This window comes from Lepidochelys olivacea (genome assembly GCF_965140295.1).
Source record: "Lepidochelys olivacea isolate rLepOli2 genome assembly, chromosome: 6".
Taxonomy (NCBI): domain Eukaryota; kingdom Metazoa; phylum Chordata; order Testudines; family Cheloniidae; genus Lepidochelys; species Lepidochelys olivacea.
The window spans coordinates 58,073,472-58,098,550 of record NC_140416.1 but is presented as its reverse complement, the minus strand read 5'-3'; the positions used below and the strand labels follow the sequence as shown (position 1 = coordinate 58,098,550).

General features: G+C 42.6%; 1 long non-coding RNA gene across 1 annotated transcript in view; it reads right to left on the bottom strand.

Annotated features, from left to right (window-relative positions):
- The window catches only part of LOC311521592, a 52,956-nt gene extending 28,978 nt beyond the window's left edge, over window positions 1–23,978 (bottom strand). The window contains exons 1-2 of the long non-coding RNA XR_014711926.1: window positions 23,914–23,978; window positions 7,499–7,727 (exon numbers count right to left, since the gene is read on the bottom strand). This is a non-coding gene — a long non-coding RNA (uncharacterized lncRNA). The remainder of the gene's footprint in view (window positions 1–7,498; window positions 7,728–23,913) is intronic.
- Between the last annotated feature and the right edge of the window lie 1,101 nt (window positions 23,979–25,079).

The following is a 25,079-nucleotide window of genomic DNA, read 5'->3' as shown; positions in this document are numbered from 1 at the left end:
TTCTGTGGACCTAATTCGTATCTCACTCACAACATTTTTAGTCCAGTTTAAATCCATTGGTTTCAATGGCATTATTCCTTATTTGTACTGATGTAAGTGAGAGCACAACTGGACCTATTTTGTTGTTGATGCAGGATATTGGTCCTGTCTTTGCAACAAATACAACAGGAACCCATTATAAACCAGAACCACTTGTCTTGGCTTAAACACTGCTTCTGGGCTGTATCTTCTGTTGGTCTGACTATGCCTGTTGTTCTTGTGTCACTGTGAAGACAATCATACATTTAAAACAAATTCTTACCTGTGTGACTAACAGAATGGATTATTATGCATAATAATTAGTGGTGAGGGTTATTTCTAATAACACATTACAATCTTAAAAATATTATTCAGGATTCTGTCAGACCATCAATCAAGTGCCAAGAGTATCTGTGAATGGCCGTAAAACTAATCCCAAATTCAGCCAGGGTGGGCCCCGGTTTTGAGATTTCATTGGTAACTATGGTGGCAAGGAAAAACGGACAGAAGTCTGGAAAAGCAAGAAACAAGAAATCCAGTGGCTCCTCACAAATGGCCTAATTATGAGAGGTTCTGAACACCCACAACTCTCAAAGTCAATAGAAGTTGCAGGTCTTTAGCAACTCTCAGGATTATGTCTGCTGTATCTGTCCTCAGTGCAAAAGACCTGAAGGAGGTGGGATGGATGCAGAACAAAAGTTCTTATTTGCCTCATCTCATTGACTCTCCCGGACTATTCAAACACACGCAAATACTGCTGGGTTGCCCTATACGTTATTTCTATGGTATATTCTCCAGCCCAGAATATCACTGGGAAGTTAGGGAGGCAGAATGTAATTACCTGAACTGGAATTATTGACTAAGACTCCAGTATTAACACAGATAATAACAAATGCGTAAGCCCATCTGAAACCCTGGGTAATTACTCTGGCAGCTAGCCCACACTGAGGCATGTGTTGCCATAGCTTCGCAGCTCCAGTACCCAAGCTAACTAGATTAAAGCTAGCTTTGGTATGTCTATATGAGCTGCAATTACACCCTGTGATTGCAGTATTGATATACTCTAAGGGTATATTTACACAGCAAAGAAAAACCTGTAGCTGCCCCATACCAGCCGACTCGGGCTTAGGCTGCAGGGCTGTTTCATTGCTATGTAGACTTCTGGGCTCAGTCTGGAGTTTGGGCTCTAGGATCCTGGGAGATGGGAGGGTCCCAGAGCTCAGGTTCCAACCCAACCCCAGAAATCTACACAGCAATGAAACATGTGTAGACATACTTTAAGTGGGCCAGGGCAGGGACCAGCCAGGTTCACAATGGGTTGGGATAGCCTGAGTAGATGTAAATGAATGTGAGGTCAGAAAAATGATTCTGTACAAAAAACCTTTTGTTCCAACATAAAACCTTAACCCTGGCCTCTTACTTACCCCCTACATACTACTCATCTAACACCTAACCAGTGCACATATCATATGTCTGTAGTAAATATGTGGTAATATTGCTGAGGTCAGCATTATGGTTTTGTGTTGGACCATGATTTACAGGATTTTAAGATGTGCGCTGTGTTTCCACACATGCTAAAAGTGGAACAGAGTTTTGTGTGGCAGTGTGGAGTCTGTTAACACTCCTGATTAATGTGAGGAGTGTGGGTTAAGCTATATTAAATAAGGTTGCTTTACCAAGACATTTCATTGTTTTTCAAGGATTGCATAGCTGGGTTTTCACAGGCAGTTTTAGCTATAAAATAACAAAGATTTCAGTGGAGGAAAATTATTTGTATGACAGTAGCATCTATTATTAATTATTATTATTATTATTAATTATTAATTAACAAAATAAATTTTCTCCTTTCACGGTGATCTGACTGCATGATTTTATATCCAGTTTCAGATTTGGTTTAAGTTCTTTGAAGCATGATATCTCAGAGTGAGAGAAAAATGAGACCTCAGCAAACCAGTTATCTCCTATTTCACACGTTACCATAAAATGGTTACTAAATTGTGCCTGGAAATCAATATGTTTTGGTTTCCTAATTTCAGAAGATTTAAAAGCATATTTAATCTATAATTAAAAGCTCTGTATAGCATCCAGGACTTGAAATCTCCTACTGCCAGTACTCTGACCTATAGTAGGTGTCCTAGCTCAGTATGCTGAGCAGATGCTCAGGTTTGTAATCATTATTATACTCCAAGGGTTGGTTTTAATTAACAAGAGCACAATGATTTTAATGAAAAAGGGGGGAGTTTATTTAAACAGAAACCATTAATCTGGAAGGGATTCAGACACTTGGTAATCCCAAAGGGAGTTCTTCTTTCATTTTTTTAAGAAAAAAAATAATGAGAAAGAAGGGGAACAAAAAGTAGAAATTAAAAAAAACCTGATCTACTGAATTTTAGCACTAGTGAAAAGAGAGGGATTGACAGCCTTGGAAATTGAAATCCTTTACTTATTGTCCTTCAAACAGGTACAACATTTTTCCACATCCTAGCACTCCAGAGACCGTCTCTCAGCACAGAAGAAAGTTTAGTCTTCAGGGTCTTCTCAGTCTGCAAAGGCTGCTAACATGAAGGCCAGCCAGTGCCAACAGTACTACTTGTTTTATGATGGAAGTACGGTCCGTGGAATTTAGCACCTGGCTAAAAACTAGGCACAACTAACTTCTAACCCCAGTTTTGGCTAGCATGTAATCTCTCTGCCTTAATCTTCCCATCTACAAAGTGGGCATAATTTATTTACACTTGCCTACTTCACAGGGATGTTGTGAGGTTCAAACTGCTGTCTGTAAAGCATTGTAGCTTCTACAGATTATATTATTTGCTAGAAACTGGCAGCCTAGTCAATTTTCACACCAATCATCAGGTGTTAATGATATTCTATTACTATTGGATGGGTTAGATTCAAGCCTTTGCCAGCACACAAATGTGTTGGCCCTTGTGAAAGGGTCCAGTGTACCCCACCTAGGGGGTCTCAGTCTCAGGTAGTCACCTGGCCTAGGGGGTTGTAATAGGAAGTGTAGGGGAACCCAGGCCCGCCCACGCCACCAGGTTCCAACCCAGGGCCCTGGGAGGCCTGTCCCACGCCATTTACCCTGGGTTGCCTCAAGGCAACTCCCTAGGTTACTTCCTAGCTCCACCTTTCCTGCGGCAAGCTGCAGTTTGCCCCAGCAAGCACTAGATCATGGGTTGTCTACCTGTCTCCAGCCTGTAAGAGCTGTTGCTCACCGACACTCCTGCTCCCGGTCTGGCTGTGTCCTCCGGAGCTCCCAGAGCGGGTCCTTCTCTCTCCCTTGTTCACCCCCAACTGAGCTAGCCTGCTCCCTTTTTAACCCCACCTCCAAGTGGAGTACACGCAGTACAGGCGGAACCTTGTGAGGCCAGAGCTGCTCTTCAACTCTTTGCTGTCCAGTGAGGCGTTTGTACAACCCATCACAGCCCTGCACACAAGAAGGAATAAGAACATAAGAATAGCCCTACTGGGTCAGACCAAAGGTCCATCTAGCCCACTAGCCTGTCTTCCGACAGTGGCCAGGGAATGAACAGAAAAGGTAAACATCAAGTGATCCATCCCCTGACGCTCATTCCCAGTTTCTGGCAAACAGAAGCTAGAGACACGATTCCTGCCCAGCCTGGCTAATAGCCACTGATGGACCTATCCTCCATTAATTTATCTAGGTTTTTTTTTAACCCTGCTATGGTCTTGGCCTTCACAACATCCTCTGGCAAGGAGTTCCACGGGTTGACTGTGTGTTGTGTGAAGAAATACTTCCTTTTATTTGTTTTAAACCTGCCTATTAATTTCATTTGGTGACCCCTAGTTCTTGTATTATGAGAAGTAGTAAACAGCACTTCCTTATCTACTTTCTCTACACCAGTCATGATTTTATAGATCTCAATCATATCTCTCCTTAGCCAACTCTTTTCCAAGCTGAAAAGTCCCAGTTTTATTAATCTCTCCTCATATGGAAGCCATTCCATACCCCTAATCATTTTTGTTGCCCTTTTCTGAACCTTTTCCAATTCCAATATATCTGTTTTGAGATGGGGCGACCACATCTTCACACAATATTCAAGATGTGGGCGTACCGTGGATTTATAGAGAGGCAACATGATATTTTCTGTCCTATTATCTATCCCTTTCTTAATTATTCCCAGCATACTGTTTGCTTTTTTGACTGCCGCTGCACATTGAGTAGATGTTTTCAGAGAACTATTCACAATGGCTCCAAGATTGTATAAGTAGGGGCATAGCGAGCAGATCAAGGGACGTGATCGTTCCCCTCTATTCGACATTGGTGAGGCCTCATCTGGAGTACTGTGTCCAGTTTTGGGCCCCACACTTCAAGAAGGATGTGGATAAATTGGAGAGAGTCCAGCGAAGGGCAACAAAAATGATTAGGGGACTGGAACACATGAGTTATGAGGAGAGGCTGAGGGAGCTGGGATTGTTTAGCCTGCAGAAGAGAAGAATGAGGGGGGATTTGATAGCTGCTTTCAACTACCTGAAAGGGGGTTCCAAAGAGGATGGCTCTAGACTGTTCTCAATGGTAGCAGATGACAGAACGAGGAGTAATGGTCTCAAGTTGCAGTGGGGAAGGTTTAGATTGGATATTAGGAAAAACTTTTTCACTAAGAGGGTGGTGAAACACTGGAATGCGTTACCTAGGGAGGTGGTAGAATCTCCTTCCTTAGAGGTTTTTAAGGTCAGGCTTGACAAAGCCCTGGCTGGGATGATTTAACTGGGAATTGGTCCTGCTTTGAGCAGGGGGTTGGACTAGATGACCTTCTGGGGTCCCTTCCAACCCTGATATTCTATGATTCTATGATTCTAAGATCTTTCTTGGGTGGTAAGAACTAATTTAAACCCCATCATTTTATATGCATAGTTGGGATTATGCTTTCCAATGTGCATTACTTTGCATTTATCAACATTAAATTTCATCTGCCATTTTGTTGCCCAGTCCCACAGTTTTGAGAGATCCCTCTGTAGCTCTTTGCAGCCTGCCTGGGTCTTAACTATCTTCAGTAATTTTGTGTCACCTGCATATTTTGCCACCTCACTGTTTACCCCTTTTTCCATGACTGTCCTCACAAGGAAAGTCATGACCAAGACTCAGACCAGGGTCAAACTTGAAGTTGGGAGTAACGGAAGAGTTCGTAGTCAGGTTCCAGGATATGGTTGATTCCAAGGGTCAGAGTCCCAAGTCAGGTTTCAGGGACCGGGTCAGGAAGCAAAATCCAAATCAAGCTGAGGTCAAAGCTGGGAGTTCAGGAGCAGGGAGAAGGACTGATCATGGCAGTTACAGGAGATCCACGCTGCTCTCTGGACACTTCCTGGAATGACTGTTGGATTTATGTAGGGTAGGGAGCCAATGAGGAGCCATGCGGTTGCTGCCTGACAGACTCCTTGAGGCAGGAGCACCTCCTTGAGCCAATGAGGAGCCATGCAGCTGCTGCCTGACAGACTCTTTGAGGCAGGACCATGGGCAGTGGAGAACAAGCTGGTCATAGCTGCTGCTGGATAGCAGCATGAAGATGTCAGTTGCTTTGCAGGCCTGGGTTCTAGACCTATGGGCCCTTACAGATGCTGCATCAGGCAAGCTCCTCACATAAACCTATGCCCCTTATTAAGAAAGTGTTCCCCTCTCAGGTAACATAACAGAGGATAAGTGTTTTCTGCATGTGCAGAGAAAGTATCTTGCCCACTCAGAGGGTATGTCTACAATGGACATTCCTTATGGCAGTGCAGGGAATACATACATTGCATGCTCCCCTACCATGGATATAAATAGCAGTGTAGATGGTGAGGCATTAATTAAGCATGTAAAGATACAACTGAACCTTTAGGACATGCAACCTACACAGTTCTCCATACATGCAAGCAGTGCCTCCCTGTCTACACTGACTCAGGGAAATGCTCCACCTGTGGGGAAAGGCTCTGGGCAGGGTGAGGAAGTGGGGAAAAACTCCAGCATCTCGCCACTGCAGGGAGCCTTTCACCCCTGCAGAGAGCTGCCTGAACCTTTCCCCACCTCAGAGAAAGACAGCATGAAAAGGCTCAGGCAGCTCCCACTGCAGGGAGCCTTTCACCCCTTCAGAGAGCTGCCTGAACCTTTCCCTACCTCAGAGAGAGACAGCATGAAAAGGCTCAGGCAGCTCCCACTGCAGGGAGACTTTCCGTGCTACAGAGGACATACTCCAGCAGTGGGGAAAAACTCTGGTGGGCAGACATAATGGGGAAAGGCTCCAGCAGCTCCCTGCCGTTGGAGCCTTTCCCCACTACTCCCCACCCACCCGCCAGAGCCTTTCACTGCCACATGTAGCTAACATCACAGCTTGGATGCAACCAGCTTTTCAATGAGGCATGGAACTACGCGTACCCTACATGCTGCCGCCAGTGGTGTGCAGTGTAGACATAGCCAGAGAGAGCCCCTGACAGTATGTTACTAATTCTGGACATGGGGATCAGCTGCTGTAGCAAAAACATTTCTTCGTAATCTGAATACGAAATGTTCCCTAGCATCTGTTTACGAAACGTTAACCTTCTCCATAGCTCTAAGCCCATAGCTGTCATTTCACACTTCCCCAGTCAATGAATAAAAATAATATGCCCAGAGATTCTCACATAAAACTTTCTTTGCAGCTGCTCCCCAGCTACCACCAAAAACAGCCAGAGAAATCATGGAAGAGGCCGTAGCTGATGTAGCCTCTAGTTCAGCTAATCTAAAATATTTCTTGCCGTCCTTCTTAGGTTGTTCAGTAGGTCTCAAGCCCCATCTAAAGAGTCACTTTTTTTCTCTATCTTTCACCTCAGACGAAATAAATTCTACTGTAGCAATCAAAATGTTCATCTCATTTCTATGTGTTGAATTTTTCTTTACCCGCACCTCCACTCCTCTTGTTTTTACCAATCTCTGTCACTCCAGTTATCACTCACTTGTCTTGTTGCTACACACATGAACACACATTTCCAATTCAGTGACATTGTCCCAGATGCTCCTAGCACGTGTATTGGCCACTTTATTTAACTTTCTCTTTTCCGTTTTTCATACTGCCCTCTCTTTCCTATGCCTTTCTATCACTTTAACCATTAGATAACTCTCTAGATTCTAGTCTGATAACACAAACTGGTAGTTTCTAGGGTTTAGAAGGCAGATCAGGAAGGAAGCACTAATCTGGAGGTGGTTTCATTAAAAAGGAAGGTGTGCCAATGCTAAATGCTTGCTGAAACACGTCCTTAATCTCCCCTCCCACTCTCTACCAGAAGCACCCCGATCTCTAATGCTTCATGCTCTCCACATGGTCTACTTAACAATTGCAGGTAATGGATCCTACCTTTGCATGGAAGCTAATGAGAAAAAGGTGGATTGGCAGCTGGAAGAAAATATCCACAGTGGTCAAGGAGCAAAAAGTGGTGGTAAACAGGACAAGAATAGAAGGCAGGAGAGAAGTGAGCAGGGAGGGGAAGAGAAAGAATAGTTACTTACCTTATAGTAGCTGTGATTCTTCACGATGTATTGTTTACATGGATTCTGCTTCTGGTGTGCATGCATCCCATGTGCACAAGATCACATTATTTTGGCTAGCAGTATCCATTGAGGTTGTATCTTCACACTAGATGCTCTTCTGCTCCCCGATTGAGGGATATAAAGGGCAGAGGGGGCCCAATCATCCCTCAGTTTCTTCACCAGTACAAAATCCCAGGTGGTTTGTACTCTGTAGTAGGAGGGAATGAGAACATGTCATAGAATACATGTGGACAGTACACCTTGAAGAACCATTATTACTGTAGGGTAAGTAACCATTTTTCTTCTTCAAGTGAATGTCCACCTGGATTCCACTTCTGGTGAGTGGCAAGCAGTGACTTCATAATCTGGAGGTGATGCTAGGAGTCCTATTTAAACAAGGATTGCAAGCCAGCTTTGCCAAGTAAATGTTAGATCCTGTGGCCTCAGCTAAGGAATAGTGCTGGGTGAAAATGTGGACTGATCCAAATGTAGCTGTCCTGCAAATTTCTGAAATAAGGATGATTCTTGAAGAAGCCATAAAGGATAGTTGAGCCCTAGGAGCTCCAGCAGGGTCTTGTCCTTTCCAGGTACTGTGGTATGAAAGAGCTGTGATTACATCAGGGGTGTGCAGTCTGGATCCTTCCCCCTTCCCCCCGGGTTGAGTAGGGATTGGGGAAGAAAACCTGCAGGTGAATCAGCTAATTTAAATTAAAATCAGAGAGTTTTAGGCAAGAACTTGGGGTGAAACCTAGCAGTAACTTTGTGTTTATTGAATAGAATGTTTGGTGGACCAGCCATGAGGGTCTGAATTTCCTCTTCTCTCTAAGCTGATGTTATGGCTATCAAAAAGGCAGTCTTCATGGACAGGTGACATAAAGAACAGGTTAGTAGGCTCTCACAAGGGAATCCTATGAGGCCGATTCATACTATTTTGAGGACCTAGGAAGGAGGGAGCTCCCAGACCAGGGAAACATTAACAAGGCCCTTGAGGAATCTAGTAACTGTCAGCTGGGAAAATATGGAATGACCCCAAACAGGATGATGTGCAGATATCACTGCAAATGTACCTTTATAGATAGATAGTTCAAAATGTTGTAGTGGTAAGTAGATAGTCCAGAACAACAGAAACAGGGGCTTCCAAGGGAGACAGGTGCCATTGTGCTGCTTCAATAGAAAATCTCTTCCGTTTTGCTGCATGAGTTTTTCTACCATGAACCAAACTGTTCTGGATTTCAGCAAAATGGCTTCTTTCTGTGGCAGTTAACCAGATGGCATCTATGCTGTCAGATGTAATGATGCTCCTCCTGCCCTGTCACCAACATGAGCATGCACAGGGCTCTCTTTCAGAGATGGATGCCAGGGCTCTATGTGGGTCCTACAAATCTTATTCCCATACAAGTGACACCAGTTCCACTACATCTGGGGCTCTTCATGGCTGTGGAGGAGAGGACACTGAAAATACTGATTCCTTTTAAAATCTCTTAGCCTTTAGTCATAACAAGCAGATTTTGTTCAGCCTTTCAATGGAGAATTATCAGCCCCTACTGACATCTCTGTATAATAACTGTTGAAGTCAAGGTACCAGTATTTTTCTTTTTAATTATGAATAGATTACACAAGTACTTCAATTTTGTAATTTCTCGTGTGAATGAAAGATCTAATCTTGATCTCCACATTCCTTAACTTTTTAATAACACGATTGGCAGGAAACACATGCAACTGGGAATTGCTTCCGACTGCGGCATGCTGTAATGGCTATAGCAAGTATGTTGTACGCCTGGAATTTGGTTCCCTCCACATGTACACAATCCAGATATGAGAAATTTTAATGCATGATAGTTTATATTGTATGCTTACAGTCCTTAGAGAAGTGGGCACAATATCAATGTGTTTATTTCTTTGTAGTTCACCAAAAATTAATTTTTTGTCATTTATTTTTTAAATAAGACTTAGAGGCTGCCCGCTGGTGGTGGTTTGACAAGACAAATATTTATCTGCAAAGAGCCATGGATGTTGTAATATTAAATGGGAACAGAATTACCTAAAAATATTCAGTGTTCCACTGATACGCCACACTCCCATCATCTCATCCTAAAGAACATTAGCAGATGGGGAACTGTGGACAAGATCTAACTGATATCTGCCCATTTCCAAATTCATACATTTATTCGAGGGTCCAAAATTTCCCAAGTGCTTTGATTGTCCATCAGATGATGCTGTTTAGTAGGTAAAATGCATGTTTCATGATTAATATAATTCAATTCTAACCAGGAACATGTTTAACAATGAGGATTTTGAAGGTTTTCTTGAATACTTCTTATCATCAAAGAACTCTCACATTTTCAGAACTGATTCAAATTCCCAGTGTTACTGAAATGGATTGTGTCTGGCCCTCTCTGTGCACACAAGGGAGCAGAGAGGATACAAGGAAACTTCCCTCACTGACCGCTGCTCAGGGGAAAAATACCCTACAGCTGAAGTCCATATGTGGACTGCTCCAGACTGTTGGCTGCCACTGTGCTAGTCTTGTCAAAGGGCAAGGAAAAATGGGCCAAAGGTGGATCTATGGCCCCTGTCCCCCTTCTGTGTCAGCCAGTGGAAAAGAGCAAATGGAAGGGAAGCACCCCATCAAAGGGTGGCAAAGGTGCTGTTCCAGCATGAGCTTCTCAAGAATCCAGGAGGTGTAGCATAAAGGACCATGGATAACAGGATATAGGAGCCATTCAGTTACCTAGCCTTACCCTGGTGTCTTGAGTCTCTGTGGATTCAACTAGAGCAGTGTTCCCCAAACTTTTTCTGTTGCATCCCCTTTACCAGTCATGGAATCTGTCCGTGCCATCCCCACCAGGAGCCTTGGTCCAGAGCTGGGGCTGGGGCCATGATTGGGAGTCAGGGCTGAGAGTGGGGCCTGGAACTGGGGGCCAGGAGCCAAGGCCAGGGGTGGAGTCGAGGCCAAGGATGGGCTGGAATGGAGCTGGAGGCAGAGCGGGGCTGGGTGGTGCTCCCTTCCTGCCCCCTCTCGGGGCTGACACCCCCCAAAAACATTCCTCTGTGCCCCCCTAAGGGGCACGCCCCACAGTTTGGGGACCACTGAATTAGAGGGATTTTTCCAGGCACTCACACTATAGCATGGCTCTTCCACTCCTCACACTTGCAAAGCCATTATTTAAAGCTGCGACCTGTGCCCAGAGGTTTACAGTTACGTAGAAAATCCCCAAACAGTGGTTGAATAAAGTGCAGGAGGTATTTCTGGCAAAAGATTGAGAAACACACTCTCTAAAGCATAATTTGGAGTAATGCTTATTTCAGAACTATTTACTAGATTTATTTTGATTCTTTGACACAACTAAATCCTGCGAAAGCAAAACAGTTGTTCTTTTGTAAATAAGAAGACTATAGCTCTTGAATTAGTCTATATTCCCATGGGGCATATTTTTAGCTGCAGGCACATTTACTCCCACCTGTTCTGACTGCACCTGTTGTATCCATTGAAACCCAATTAATACATACTGGTTAATGGCCTGCCTTCTGCTTTGTACATACATGTGGTTGAAATAATCTTCAAAGCACCCTGGGAAGTAACTAAATATTATTCATCCCAGTTTACAGATGGGGAAGATGATCAAGGGAACTTAAGAAACTTGCCTATGGCCACACAGTATGTCTGTGGCAGAGACAGAAATAGACTCCACAAATACTGACTCCCTGGCCCTGTTCTAACTATGACACTCTGCCTCCCCTGGTTTTTCATCAGTTTTGCCAGAAGTGTGAATTTTTGACACACAGTTCCACTCATAATGGGAAGTTACTTTTACAGAAGGAGCATGTTTGCCCCTTAAAAACCTGAATATGATATACCCTTCATAAAATTTTATATAAATAATGAATATGCAATTTGAATGCTTTCATTTTTGCAATTGAATGTATACAGTGTATATTCTCTTTCCTTTTTTCAGGCCACATCAGAATTTATTAGCTATTCCTTGAAGCAAAATTGTATAAACTTTGGTTTTGCTTCAGTTAATATTTATTACTGGGCTGTGTGAATCTTGATCCCAAAAGTAATATTTAGCACAACAACTTTAAGATAATTAACACTGTGTCTTTGATATCATAATTAAAGCTGTAACAGTTTTCATGATTAACCTTACATTTTTAAGAGTTGAAAGTTTAGGGAAACACATTCCTTTTCTACATAAGAATGGCCCTACTGGGTCAGACCAAAGGTCCATCTAGCCCACTATCCTGTCTTCCGACAGTGGCCAGTGCCAGGTGCCCCAGAGGGAATGAACAGAACAGGTAAACGTCAAGTGATCCATCCCCTGACACTCATTCCCAGCTTCTGGCAAACAGAGGCTAGGAACACCATTCCTGCCCAGCCTGGCTAATAGCCATTGATGGACCTATCCCCCATTAATTTATCTAGTTCTTTTTTGAACCCTGTTATGGTCTTGGCCTTCACAACATCCTCTGGCAAGGAGTTCCACAGGTTGACTGCGTGTTGTGTGAAGAAATACTTCCTTTTATTTGTTTTAAACCTGCTGCCTATTAATTTCATTTGGTGACCCCTGGTTTTTGTGTTATGAGAAGGAGTAAGTAACACTTCCTTATCTACTTTCTCTACACCAGTCATGATTTTATAGACCTCAATCATATCTCCCCTTAGCCATCTCTTTTCCAAGCTGAAAATTCCTGGTTTTATTAATCTTTCCTCATACGGAAGCCGTTCCATACCCCTAATAATTTTTGTTGCCCTTTTCTGAACCTTTTCCAACTCCAATATATCTTTTTTGAGATGGGGCGACCACATCTTCACACAGTATTCAAGATGTGGGCATACCACGGATTTATATAGAGGCAACACGATATTTTCTGTCCTATTATCTATCCCTTTCTTAATTATTCCCAGCATTCTGTTTGCTTTTTTGACTGCCACTGCACACTGAGTGGATGTTTTCAGAGAACTATCCACAGTGACTCCAAGATCTCTTTCTTGAGTGGTAACAGCTAATTTAGACCCCATCATTTTATATGTATAGTTGGGATTATGCTTTCCAATGTGCATTACTTTGTATTTATCAACATTAAATTTCATCTGCCATTTTGTTGCCCCGTCACCCAATTTTGAGAGATCCCTTTGTAGCTCTTTGCAGTCTGCCTGGGTCTAAACTATCTTTAGTAATTTTGTATCATCTGCAAATTTTGCCACCTCACTGTTTACCCCTTTTTCCAGATCGTTTATGAATGTTGAATAGGACTGGTCCCAGAACAGACCCCTGGGGGACAACACTATCTACCTCTCTCCATTCTGAAAACTGACCATTCATACTTACCCTTTGTTTCCTGTCTTTTAACCAGTTACCAATCCATGAGAGCACCTTCCCCCTTATTCTGTGGCAGCTTACTTTGCGTAAGAGCCTTTGGTGAGGGACCTTGTGAAAGGCTTTCTGAAAATCTAAGTACACTATATCCACTGGATCTCCTTGGTCCACATGCTTGTTGACCCCCTCAAAGAATTCTAGTACATGTCTAGCAGAAACTTGTTCTGCATCTTATCATTATAGGAAAGATTTTTGTTTATTGTTTTCATTAATTCATTGTTATCCATTTTTATTACCTGAGCATATGAAAATATAAGTTTGAATCCTCCACTATGAGGATTTTATATTAATACAGCGATACCTCTTTTAAAGTTAAGTTTCCTATACTGGAAAGATAGAAAAAATAACCTGAATTGTAAAAGGAAACAAGATGCTAGAATACAGAATAACTGGTCAATGGGTGGGTGGAAAAAGGGAAGAGTGATATTGATGTTACAAAAATATTACAGATAAGGCCTGCTTCTCCTCATCTGGGTCATGTATATTTTTTATATAGTGCCACACAGCTACACAGTGTTTTACTGACAAGTAAAAAAAGACAGGACTCTTGCAAATTATTTACAAGATAACAGACAAATTATACCCTCCTCCCTAGAAACCTGCACTTGAATTGGAGTGTTTTGGTTGATGGGATTTATAAAACTGCTCCAGCAGACTTTGTAACCAATGTGAATCTGAGCAGTTCAACTGACAATTCACAAACTCTGATGAGCCTTATTCCAGAGGAACTTCTAAACTATGCTACAGCCGTTGGCTAAGTTTATGTCAGATTTGATGGAACATTTAGAGGCTCAAAATTATACAGTGAATAACTCCATAATTTTGCACCTGAAATCAGAAATAGTCCGTTGCACTACATTTCATCCTGGATTACTGAATAAAACACATATGGCTTTAATACACAGTAAAGAAGTTAGATCAACTGAAATGCTAAGCATCCTTCATATTCCAAATTCGTATATTTCAGCAACACTTTGTGTGAGTCAGCTCAAAAGTTTCCCCCCAAATTCTGTCTTCAGACCACACATGCAAAATTTCAAGATGTGGAAAGGAGGAGGAGGGTTTTTTAATAAGACTTTTGGGGGTAGGGATGTCAAAACAAGTCTTATTGACCCCCGTGCTTGCCATCATAACACACAGGCCAAGCAGCTTATAATGGAAATGAGCTTAAATAAACGAGTGGATGAATTTGAGACATTGGAAGGTCCAAAGCTAGGTTAATCATGCCTTTTCAGACAGAATGGCACAAACAGAATCACTGCTGCTCTATCCTTCCTACCTTTTGTATGATCTGAGGGAGCAATGGAAGAGGTGGGAAGGCAATAGCAGAGACACTGACCAATTTGCGAGAAGTCATTCACTTTTGACACTTGGAGAGGACACAGGACAATCCATTGCTGTTTCCAGAGTCAAAGAGGTCAATCACCAGCCCACCAAACTGATTTGTAATGAGTGAGAACATTTCTGAGTACAGATTCCATCCTGCTTACTTTAACTTCTTCACTGTAAATCTTAGTGTTCATCTCCACACAAAGAGTTGGGCCCAAAGGCCCCTTTCCACATTCTTCAGCCTTCCATTTGTTACACTGCCCTTTGGACCTCACTTCCCTCATGGAAAAGAGTGAGGGTGAGGTTGCCTCTGGAGAGACACTTCATTCCTGCCTAGCAGATGGGGGCCAATGTGATGGCACCCAGCTTGGTGGGGAGCTGCACTATGCCCACAGAGCTGGCTGAGCTCCACCATGTGACCCTCAATAAGGGGATGAGCCGGAGACACAGACATTTCCTTATGCCTCTGGCTTTTCTTGGCCTGGCTTTCTCCTTGAAGCCTGCAGGGACACCAGCCAGTGCAACATCACATAAGAGCAAGTGGAGCTAAGGGGAAAATCTCCACAAAGGGCAAATAGAGTCCTTGGAAACAGCTGGGCATTATACTGACATGTTATTGAGCCAAACTGTCCATCAGAAATCTGAAATCAAGTTTGGAATTAATTTCAGAAAAGCCCTGCTCAAGGAGGCCAAGCTGAGCTGCTGGCCACTGGGGAAGCAGAGAAAACTGGAGGGAACTTCAGGGCAAGGAGATTCCCCTGCTGCCAGCAACTGATTCTGCCCACAAGCTGCAAGCAGGCTCAAGTATTCATTATAATGGATTTGTGAACCTTAGCATGATGAAGACACATAAGTGAAACTGTAGAAGAAAGTAGATTGGCAAATGTAATGACCCAAACTGGAATTTATTTTGAAGATTTGGGGTAAAACTTCTGCTCTTGGACAAAGTACTGTGGAATCTGTCCTAATGACAAGAAGTCAGATCCTTGATTTTACATCTCATCCAAAAGATGGCACCTCTAGTAGCATACACCCTACTCAACATAATGCTTAAGCACTGAGTCAGTTCTACTCCAGAAGACAACTGCCACCTTCTGAATCACCAACATCATTTCCAGCAATACCTGGGCTTCTACTTGGTGGTCCCCCAACCAAACAACAATTACATATACAGATCCTGGTCTTTTGTCTCCAAAGGTTAACCCTGAAACTACGAATTCCTGAGATTTGGGCACTGAATAGAAATGACCATTTATAATAAAAGCTGCTTGCTTGTAATGATTAGTTAGTATTCAAAGCCAAATACTCAGGGTGCCTGAAGCTCTAAGTAGAGTGTGGGTGTGGGGTGTTTTTTTTGGGGGGGGGTTGTATTTAGATTTAACTTTGAAGAGTGACAATCTCAGATAAAAGCTGCAAGGCAGTGATTCTGTGCAATTAGAAGTGATTAAACACTATCTATTCCCTTGGAGCCCCATGACTGGAGAGTCTGCTTCTCCCCCCAGCCAGAGTGCAGACTAGTGCATTCTGGAAGCTTCATAATTTCAATTAAGATTCCTAGATACAGATGAGAATGTGGACATGACAAAAATTACATTCAACTACCGTAAAAAACCTCTTAGTGGTTAGTTAAATACATCCAGGGAAAGTAAGGGCATTTCATTTACAATGTAAATACTTGCATTAGAATTTAGAACAAGGAATACCAGCAAAGCTGGAGTTGTTCTAGTGTCAGAGTTCCTAACTAACTTGACACAGTGCGGGAAGGCTTTATCTTCTACACATTTTGCATGGGGAAATCCTGAGCTGATTTCTTTTGCAAGACTCACAAGCCTTCAAGTAATGAAGCCTCCTTAGGCTGATCTCAGATAGGGAGATATTTTTTTTCTGAATTACTTTCATTTTAGAATAAGGGCAACAGCAACATCTAACATGAGATTGGGGCCTTTAAGCACTACTGTAATGGAAGGATTTAAACCTGCCAGGGTCTCCATGTGGAAGATGGGTGACTCTTGGTAAGACAGGCATGCATATTAGCTGTTTGTTGTTTTTCAAGATATGTTTTCTCTGTAACGCTTTTGTTCTAAATAAATACTTCATTTTATGAAGGCTGGCTGCTCACTAGTTAGCCCTGTCATACCTCCTGGGAAATAGCAGGACAACAGGGACTGTACTAAACTCAGACTTACTAAGGTGATTACAGTGAATTGCAAGAGGAATTGTAGCCTAAATCCCCAGTCTGGAAGGAGAGGAACATTGATTCCTGTCCTCAGGGCTGGCCTTACCAGGTGTCAGACTCGGGGGGCAGGTGCCACTAGGACTCAGAGTGTAGAAAATTGTGTCCACTGCTGGTGCATATGTATTCTCTCTGCTCTAGATGCACTAAATGCACAAAGATGGTGGAGTGCTGTGCTGGAGGAAGGAGGGCACAAGAGACATAACAGGCAGCCAGGAGAAAAGGTGAGAGGGAATAACAGAAAGCTGCAGGAGCTGCAGAGAGAGAGAGGAGGAGGAGCCTCTTATGTACCTCTCTAGAACCCCCAGGAGCCTGGACTGATTAACACCAGCTTCCCAGGGAGCTTCCTGTTTCCTGTTGCTTCCCTGAACCCACTTGAGGAGAACAGGCAGTCAACTGAAGTAGTAGGAGCCGGTTAGGCCCTTAAGACGCTGATATCTTCCCTCAGTCAGGCCCTGCTACCAGCCTGCTTATGTGTCCCCTTCAACTGAGTGTTGAGAGCCACTATAGCTGGCACAGAACAGCAGTCATGAGTGAAAAAGAAAACGCCCCTCTGGGGCAGCATTCAGAAAAAGAAAAAAAAGCAAAGGAAGCTTTTCTATCTAAGCAGGAAGGAGCTTTCCTGAGATATATAGACACAAATATTCATGGGGAGCCTTCCGGCCCCAGTGAGGATGTGAGTGGTGAGAAGATCCCTGATCTTCCAGTTAGCGACCTGGCAACTACTGCAGCATCCATATCTCCATCTCAAATGGATCTAACCATGCACATTCCTGAAGAAAAGTGTAGATCAGAGAAGAGTGTGGTGGAGGCACAAGAAACAGCTGCTGCTGAGTTTAGTTCCTTAAGTCTAGATGATCCAGGACTGTGGACCCACTTGAGCAGTAGCCTGAGGGACTTCCTTGTACTGCACGGGCCACAGCAAGTGAAAAACTTCATGTTCCCCAAAGACAATGAAAATAGACGTGTCCATTCAACACATTACTGGCGTGAAATCCCCAATGGTGACAAAGTAGAGAGACCATGGCTTATGTACTCAAAAACCCAGAATGCTGCATACTGTTTTTGTTGCAAACTCTTCCAGTCTAATGTTCCAGCCACATTGGGTTCTACAGGAACAAAGGACTGGAAAAATCTGGCTAGAAATCTGGCATGCCATGAGAAGGCAGCAAATCACCAGAGAGCATTCCATAGGTGGAAAGAGGTTGAGATGAGACTACGGTTAAAGGGCACCATAGACTATCAGCATCAAGAGAAGATTGCGTCAAAGTCTCTTTACTGGCAAAACGCTCTGAAAAGGCTCATTGCCATTGTGAGAGTGCTTGCTACCCAAAACCTAGCACTGTGTGGTACTTCGGATCAGCTGTATGTGCCAAACAATGGAAACTTCCTTAAAATTATGGAGCTGATGGCTGAGTTTGATGCTGTACTCCAGGAGCACCTAAGAAGAGTCACCACCCAAGAAATGTACACACACCACCACCTTGGAAAAACAATTCAAAATGAGATCATACAGTTACTGGCAACAAAAGTCAAACAGCAGATTGTGGCAGATCTGAAGTCAGCAAGATATTCCTCTGTTAGTCTGAACTGCACACCTGACATCAGCCATATGGAACAAATGACTTTAATGGTGTGTTTTGTAACAACAAGAGAACCTAGTGCAAACATCCCTGCAATGGTGACTGTCAGAGAGCATTTTCTAGAATTTATTGGCATTGATGATACTACAGGAGCTGGTATGACAAATGTGCTTCTTAAAAAGCTGGAAGATACGGGAATTGCGATAGCTGACATGAGAGATCAGGGCTATGATAATGGTGCCAACATGAGAGGAAAGAACAGAGGAGTGCAGACACGGATCCGAGAGTTAAACCCTCAAGCTTTTTTTGTCCCATGCAGTTCTCATTCATTGAACTTGGTGGTCAGTGATGCAGCATCAGCTTCTAGTGAGGCTGCTGATTTTTTTAATGTAATTCAAAGCATCTATGTATTTTTCTCTACATCAACTCATCGATGGCAAATTTTGAAGCAATATCTGGGAACATCCTCTCTGACACTGAAACCACTGAGTGCCACACAATGGGAAAGTCGAGTGAAGGCAATAAAGCCTATCAAACACCAAATTGGGAAGATAGATGATGCCATAGTTGCCATTATGGAGGATAATGCTATGACAGGAACTGTTTGTGGGAGAACAGTGGCAGAGGGAATTACCAGAAACATACATAACTTCAAATTTCTGTGTGGCTTAGTGTTGTGGCATGACATACTGTTTGGAGTAAATGTTGTAAACAAGAGACGCCAAGGTGTTGACCTTGATCTATCTGGAGCAATGGAACAACTGGACAAAGCAGAGTCATACCTACAGCCTTACCGGTCAGATGAGGGATTTCAAAATGTTCTGAAGAGTGCACAGAAGTTGGCAGAGGAACCTCACACTGTAATTTACACCTCTAGCTCTAGTTTAGGCATACTCTAAGTCTACCTCAGACCAGAGCTGCTGCCCAATGCTGTGATAGAAGTGAGCATGAGCTGGCCCAGACTGTGGACCTTCAGGAAGCAGTTCAAATCTTTGCAACTAAGAAGGCATGTAAAGCACCACTTTGATTATTCAAACAGATAAAAATGCCAGTGTTTACTATGCAGACAAGAAAAGTTATATTTGCTGTTCAGGCATTTGAAAGTTAAGTGTTACTTAAAATTTTTGAACAAAGCATTTTAAGTTGTTAGTTCTCCTTTACTGGGGCAGGTAGCAGAGCAGTACCATGAGAGGAGTAGAACAGGAAGAAGGCAGAATTGAGACCTTTCAAAGTTTTGGCCCAAGTGAGGGGGCATGGGGGCGTCATTTGAGCTCTCCGCCTCAGGTGCCAAAATGTTGTGGGCCAGCCCCGCCTGTCCTGAGAAAGATGACAGGCCTGAAACCTGTTTGGGGTGCACTCAAGGAAGCCACAAAGGGGTCAGAGGTGCAGTTATCCTAGGAACCATGATACTAACATCAGTCTCTCTCCTGTTATCCCTTCATATACAAGTTAGAATTAATACTGTCTCTAGGCACAATTATATTATTAGTCAGGAAGTTCTATCTATATTATTAACCCTCCAAAATGTACACTTACTGGAATTTCCTGCTACAACTTATATTGCACCTCGGGTGACCAGATGTCCTGATTTTATAGGGACAGTCCTGATTTTTGGGTCTTTTTCTTATATAGGCTCCTATTACTCCCCACCCCTGTCCCGATTTTTCACACTTGCTGTCTGGTCACCCTAATTGGGCCAGAAGATAAGTAGGTGGTGGACAGGCATAGATGGTCAGAGGTACACTTATTTATGGAATCTTGGTTTTTAGTTTCCTGACTTTCAAACACTTGTTTGTAACCTTACATCTGGATTTCAAAGATTTGTCTTCTTTTATAACAATAACATTTTGATGTTTTAATTTAACTGTTATCTATTGACAGTCGTAACTGGTTCTTGAAATTTTCTGTCTCTAATATACAGCATTGGTAAAGTGATTTGGTATCTCTGAGGATGAAAGTACTATAAAAATGTTAGATAATAAACACCTTTAATCCATTTATACTTTGATTTTGAGGATAAACTGCTGCTGTGGTGTCCTTGAGATCTGTCCTTTCTCTTGCGCCCTATCAAAACAACGTAAACATAACACTTGTAAATAGATAGTTCCTTCCTTTGAGCTACTGGGCTATTTTTACTTTAATCCAAAACATGAAGATTCTTGTTCTCTCTGCTAGTTCAGGGAAGAGATTGCAATTCACTAGGGAAAGGAAACAATATTAACATGATCAACAGAACTCCATCTGACCTTATTAAGTTGCAAAACCTCCTCTGAAAGGCCTACACCAGCAAAAAGAAGGAGAAAGAGAGGAGAAGGAGGTAATAATCAATTAAAGTAGGGGAGAAATTAAAGTAGGCAGGGAACTGACTGAAGTAGACATTAATATGTTGACTGAAATCAGTCCATCAGGGACGATTCTAATAAGGGTGTTAATGAATAAAAGTTCTGGGGGGAAAATAGGAGATAAGTTGAGCAGTGACATGAAGAATCTGCTCTGGGGGATAAGGGAACTCAAGCGTTAGATGAACAATACAACTCTGATTTATGAGCCATGAAAACACCCAAGACTGACCCCAGCATCCAACCCATCTCTGCTCAAGAACTCACTGCTGCTGCTTCTCCCCCAGCTGTGTTTCAAAGAAATACAAGATTCGGACCACTTGATGACTGACATTGAGGTTCATGGCAATGGAGAGTGTGACAAAAATATGTGACAAAATCTGTGCCAGCCAGTCCCTGGCAACTTTATATTATAGATTCCTACACAGCATTGGGCAGCAGCTCTGGTCTGAGGTAGACTTAGAATATGACTACACTAGAGCTAGAAAGTGTAAATTACAGCGTGAGGAGATATGCCTCCACTAGCTTTAATCAAATTAGCATGGGTATGTCTCCTCAAGCTGGAATTTACTCCTTCTTTACTCCTTTACTCCAGTGTAGACATAAATGAAATGGTTCTGGTATTCATATAATCCAGGATGGAATAAAAATACCTAGGGCTTTGAATCAGTCCCCAAACTGGTCTAAGTTTTGCATTTTAAATGCATAAGTTCCTAGAACCATAGCTTCACATCTTTGACAAACTTTAACTCTGCACACTTCCAAGATGGGTAAATTGAGTCCCCTGCAGTTTGCTGTCGTGGTGGTGGGGAATGTCTTTCAAATGAAACAGTGAAAAACAAGTTCTTGTGAAGATATTAAAGAGCCTAAGAGAAGCAGCCTAGTTCGGTGTCTTTGTCCAAAAGCTTCTATCCCCCCTGTAGTGTGCCCTGGTGCATGGCAGCTGCTCTGAAGCCCCAGAGATGGCTGCATTTCTTTGGTGATGTATATGTAGTACACTGCTTGTGAAAAACTTTAAGGTCTTTTAGGATAAAAGGTGCTATAGAAAATAAGAATACTTAATTTTACCAATTATTCTAAAGCACTGGCCTGGGACTCTGGAAGTCTGAGTACAGTTCCTAGCTCCGATACAGACTTCATATGTGACCTTGGGAATGTCTCTTCTCTCCTTGTACCTCAATTTCTCATCTGAAAAATGGAAATAATATTTCCATATCTGACAAATTTGTTGTAAAAATAAATCCATTAACGTTTGTAAGGTGCTTAGGTTTACAAAGATGGAGGGCACATACACAGATAGCTGCTCTCTTTACAAATTCATACCCATGGCTGCTTACTTAAGTGGAAAAAAACAGGCTTTTATTGTTTTTTACTCCTGTTAGCAATGCTGAACCAACACGGCTAAGAGGAGTGAGCGGAGTCTATTCTTTTTTGTACATCACCACCATAAAAGTTTATTCTGTGGAACCCCACTAGAGGAAATGGGGTTACAAAGGCATCACTGGCCTTGCCTACACTAGGAACAAAGGTGGGTTTCAACATATGTTAGTGAACTCCTGTAAGAATCTTAGTGTGGATGGTATTTCTATTTTAACACATGATATCTGGTAGGATTTAACCCTAGGGATCTGAGGGTTTACCGCAAGCAGTTAACATGTGAAAATGATAACTTGCTTTGTCTACGTTAGGATTTTAACATGCTAGGGTACACTGCAGTCATGGGGTGTGATTGCAGCTTGTGTAGAAATTAAAGCTAGTTGGGGAACCAGAGCAGTGAAGCTGGGGCAGCGCACGCTTCAGAACAGGCTGTACAAGCCCACCCAGCACCCTGGGTAATTCCTCACACGTGCTACCACAGCTTCACTGCTGACCGAGGTGGATTAAAGCTAGTTTGGGTATGTCTGCACAAGTTGGAATCGCACCCCATAACTGCAGTGTAGACATATCCTTAATCAGCATGCTACACAAGACACCTTTTTCCCCTAGGCCAATGGGTCTAATCTGGGCTGATAAATCTTTATGACTGGCAATAATGCACATGAATGAAAGAACTTGGTTTTCAGAAGAGGCATTTAGGGGAAAACCCCATCATTTTACTTATAAACTAAGCACATTTGATTTGGAAGCCATTGAGAAACCGTGAACATGGAACCCTCAATGCCATTTTAGTCACTTTTCAGTGTAGAACCACATTTTTAAGCCCCATCACTCCTAACTTTCTTCTAAACACTCCTCTTGGCTTGAAATTTCTCATGGTAAGTCTTAGACAAGAGAACAACTTGCAAGGGAATGTTTTTTAATGGGCGATGGAGATGGACAAGCCATTTTTAAGCTTTTAAAACTTTTTTGCCACCCAGTAACTCGAACACAGCTGCGTTTGCAGCTTTATATTTATAGATACACTTAGTAGGAATGGGTGAACCTTTGGGAGAGGCGAATATGCAGACCTGTCAAACAAATGGGTTCACTAAACTAGTATGAGTTTACAAACCTTTCTTTCTTGTAATTTAAATCCATTTTTAAGGAAGAACATGTTTTTCTAGCTAAAGAGAAGCCAGTGATGTGAACATGAAATAAAAGAATTCTCCCTAAAGCTAGGCTGGCACAAGTGAATGTTCTCGGGTCACATTCTCAGCTGGCGTAAATCAACATAGTTTCATTGACTTCAGTCGAGATGCACCTGTTCATATCAGCTGTGGCTCGGGGCCCTTGTTTCCATACTGGGCAAAAAGATTCTCTGAACTTCACTGATACAGCCCCATGAACGTCAATGGAAAAACATGACTTTAACTCAGAGTCCAATTTGTCTCACTGTCACTGGATTTATTTTTCTATTGTTTTTGTTCTCCCTTCCCATCTGTGCTTATAGATCACTTTATTTTTTCATTGGATTTTTCTTTTTTTTCCCCTCCACCAACACTTTTTTTAAAAAAAGTATACTCACTTCTAAACCGAACCTGAACCCATCAGTGTTTGAGTTCAAGGTGAACTCTCAAACCGATGATGTTTTGAGTGGGGCTGAAATGAGGCCAAACCACTTTGCCTAGCCCTTGTGCTTAGCTGTCAAAAAGCACTCCATCTTTGACAAGTTAGAAACAACCATGTTCAAATGACTTTTTGAAATGCAGAAACTGATTTATAGAAGAGAGAGCTGATCATCAGGCTGCTCCTCAGCCCCCCCTTGACCAGCTAGGGAGTAGTTCCATAATCTGCCCTTCCCTAAAAACACACACAATTCTGCTGGCATTGGAGCAAAACTGGTCATTAACCAAAACAGGAATAAATCGTCCCCCATGATATAAAATGCACAATTATTGACCAGCATTATGGGATCTATGCCTCACTCTGATGCATTTAGCAATGGACATTGTCAGAGTCAGGATTATCAGGCTAGATAGACCATTGATCTATTGTGCTAATTTCCTTCATACTACCTCATCCCTGGCAATTCACTCAAGTAGGAAACAGATTCAGCAATCATCATAAACCAAATGTTTACAAAGAGCAAAATGTTTCTATCAACACATACCTCCTTCTCACAGCATTGCCCCTCCTCCTTCCCCTCTTCTGCCCCGGTCACTTGCACTCACTGCTAGGACTTGTGCCGTTAGGGACTAACCGGATGTGTAATAGAGAAGGAGTTAGGATGAATGGTAGCTTTGCTGTCACCATCATTCAGTCATCTGGAAATCTAATTTATATCTTGTTTGGCAGACTAGCAGCCATCTGCTCCAAGGATATGCTCTAAGGCAGCTGCCAAATATTGAGCAGGCTATCTGCTGTAGGGAAACTAATTGCTTTTATTGGATTGACATAGGCTGGGGAGCTAATGGTATAGGTTATTCCTCCACTAAAAAGATAAAATAAAAGTTACAACTACTCTGACTTCTATCAGTGATGAGAGAGAAAACACATTTCAGGCTACTGGTGGCCACATGGGTCATCTTGGCCAGAGCTGCAGAGGAAACGGCTGTCAGTCCATTGAAGTGGGTCAGGAGTGTTTCAGTGCTACAAGCACTAGGGAATGATTGAAATGATGCAAACTGTAACAACTGGATTTATTACACAAGTTTAATTTATTGTACACAACACCGAGGGAGCTGGGCCTGGAGCCCAGGGAACGCAATCACATAGTACCCTCCTGATATGCTCCCTTCTGCCTCCTTCTGGAAAGTCCTATCACAGCAAAAACAGTCCTACATCTTAAAGTTTCCTATTGGGTTAAAGGGAGAAGCTCATATAGGTAATCCCACTACCAATCTCCCCCATACATCCCCACTTCTCATATATACTTCCATCAGCCTTCCTCTCAGTGCTCTCTCCAAATACACTGTCACCCTCTACTCCCTGCATCTGGGGGTCATCCAAAAATATAAGCAACTAACAAGCAACATTTATGGAAAGCCTGTAACTATTATTGTCCATTTATCCACAGTTTTGACATAGACCCAGTGCACTTTTCAACCTGGAATAAGCAGGGGGATTACAAATCACAACTGAAGAGCCAGGCTTCCTTGGACGCAAAAGAACATGCTGGCTGGGCCTATTTTTAATGATAAATGGATAAACAGCTTCTAAGACAACTTAATTCTGCAGCCAATTAGGAACCTGGAGCAGGATTTTCAGTTATGCAAGTACCTGTTTGTCAGGGGCAGCCAGTCCAGTTTAGCAAGGTTACCGGATACATGATGGTCT